This window comes from Cyprinodon variegatus, unplaced genomic scaffold (genome assembly GCF_000732505.1).
Source record: "Cyprinodon variegatus isolate N-32 unplaced genomic scaffold, C_variegatus-1.0 Scaffold729, whole genome shotgun sequence".
Lineage (NCBI taxonomy): Eukaryota > Metazoa > Chordata > Actinopteri > Cyprinodontiformes > Cyprinodontidae > Cyprinodon > Cyprinodon variegatus.
In genome coordinates, this window is record NW_015151182.1 from 183,304 (window position 1) to 185,831 (window position 2,528).

Here is a 2,528-nt window from a genome sequence, read left to right on the forward strand (position 1 = left end):
TGCAGTCTCTTATTTAAAGTGCATAATATCTAATTATCTTATTTTAATAGCAAAAATACTCATTCCATTGGCAGATTATCTTATTTACCTGCTCAAATTAAAGGAATAGTACACCCAAAACATGATTAGCCTTCATTTTCTACTCACCCCCATGCTGAACAACACTCTGGAGTACTTTTTTGATATCTCAAATGCATCTGGAGATCTGGGAGGCTTCTTGCTGTCTGCTGACATTCAAATAATGGAGGTCTATGGCGCCCGAGGCAGAAAGGTCCATAAAAGTCCACAAAAAACGTGTCAATATTCCTCCATACTGCTCGTCCAATGTAATCCAAGTGTCCTGAGTGGGTAGCATCCAGAATTTACTCGAAACGAAGTCATTTAGAACGTTTTAGAGCCTAAACAGTAGTGTATAGGATTTCCTAATGGCGCCCCCATGCGCGCTCACGATTCTACGGAAGCCGGCAGACCAAACCAGCGCATTCAGCTCGGCAAAGAACTCATGCTCTTCGTAAACACTGAAGTCCTCAGACATTTTTCTTTCGTTGTTTCTTTCTTTGCACAGGTAAACAGCACATTTCTTCTTCTACGCTTGCATTATCGGCAGAGCAGACGCTGAATGCGCACTTTCTTCCGGTTTGGTCTGCCGGCTTCCGTAGAATCGTGAGCGCGCATGGGGGCGCTATTAGGAAATCCTATACACTACTGTTTATGCTCTAAAAAACATTCTAAATGACTTCGTTTCGAGTAAATTCTGGATGCTACCCACTCAGGACACTTGGAATACATTGGACGAGCAGTATGGAGGAATATTGACACGTTTTTTGTGGACTTTTATGGACCTTTCTGCCTCGGGCGCCATAGACCTCCATTATTTGAATGTCAGCAGACAGCAAGAAGCCTCCCAGATCTAAAAAAGTACTCCAGAGTGTTGTTCAGCATGGAGGTGAGTAGAAAATGAAGGCTAATCATGTTTTGGGTGTACTATTCCTTTAAGGGTAAAAACACTTAATTTAAGACATTTTTACTCATTTTTAGATTGTTTTTTGCAGTGTAGACTGGCAGAGTTTGGACTTTGGCTCATTTAAAGCAACACTTTTTGGTTTGCTGTCATCCATCAGCAGCAATTCTGTGTTCTCATAATCTAAGATATTATTCCCATATTTGCTAAATCTGATTCATTGAATGAAATGTATAAACTGATATCTTTTTTAATAAAAACCTAAATGAAAGCACACATATGATGAACTATTTTGTGAAATCCATACTCTGGTATTTAAGAAAAGTGCCATAGAGGTTCGTATTGTCATATTTAATATATATTTAAACAGATTAAGCATTAAATACGATGTAGAAACCAAAGCCAGCTGCTCTGAAGGGTTTCAACCCAAACTTCCAGCCTCAAACAGAGCCGCTCGGCTGTTTTCCATCGGACTGTTCCTGGGATTAATGACAGAGAGTTTCAGCTCTAGCAGTGGCTCTTTCACACATCTGTGTTTCATAAAGAGAGTGTAACAGATATATGAAGGTCACAGAAGAAACAGGAGAGTTACAAGTCAGAGATAGAGGAGGGGGACTGTGTTTGGACTTGGCAGGTCGGAGCGATGACTGCGAGGACGGACTGTGGGAACAGAGTGTGGTGCTGAAGGTCTGCCAGCTGTTCCCAGGTCAGTTTAGTGTCATGTGGAAACACGGCAACCCTGTTTCGTCAGTTTTCTCCATGGCTGAAATGCACAACCACAACAATGGTCCAAACGTACTGTGGGATGTTTTCTGAGTCTCCAAATAAACCGAAGCGACCTCTCACACAAGTTTAATTTCACCACTTGGGTTGTTTCCATCTCTAAAGCTGCATAGTTTTATCTTAAAGGGTACAGCTGGTTCACATAAATATATCTGACCCAGAATGAAAATTGGTCAAAGTTAATGGACAGACTTGGAAAACCTTTATTTTTAAGGGTAGAATTTAAAAGGTGATTGTTGTTCAAGATTGATTATATCATGGAGTGGGATAACCGCTCTGTTGTGGTGAAGAGAGAGCTGAGCCAAAAAGCAAAGCTCTCGATTTGCCGCTTGATCTACGTTCCTACTCTCATCTATGGTCATGGGCTTTGGGTCATGACTGAAAGAACAAGATCCTGGATACAAGCGGCTGAAATTAGTTTTCTCCGTAGAGATAGTTTGAGGAGCTCAGTCATCCGGAGTAGAGCCGCTGCTCCTCCACATCGAGAGGAGCCAGTTGAGGTGGCTCGGGCATCTGGTTAGGATGCCTCCTGGACGTCTCCCTGGTGAGGTGTTCCAGGCTTGTCCCACCGGGAGGAGGCCCAGGGGGAGACCCAGGACACGCTGGAGGGACTATGTTTCTCGGCTTGGGATTCCCCCGGAGAAGCTGGCCAAGTGGCTGGAGAGAGGGACGTCTGAGCCTCCCTACTGAAGCTGCTACCACCGCAAAGAAGATGATGGATGGATGGATGGATGGATGGATGGATGGATGGATGGATGGATGGATGGATGGATGGATGGATGGA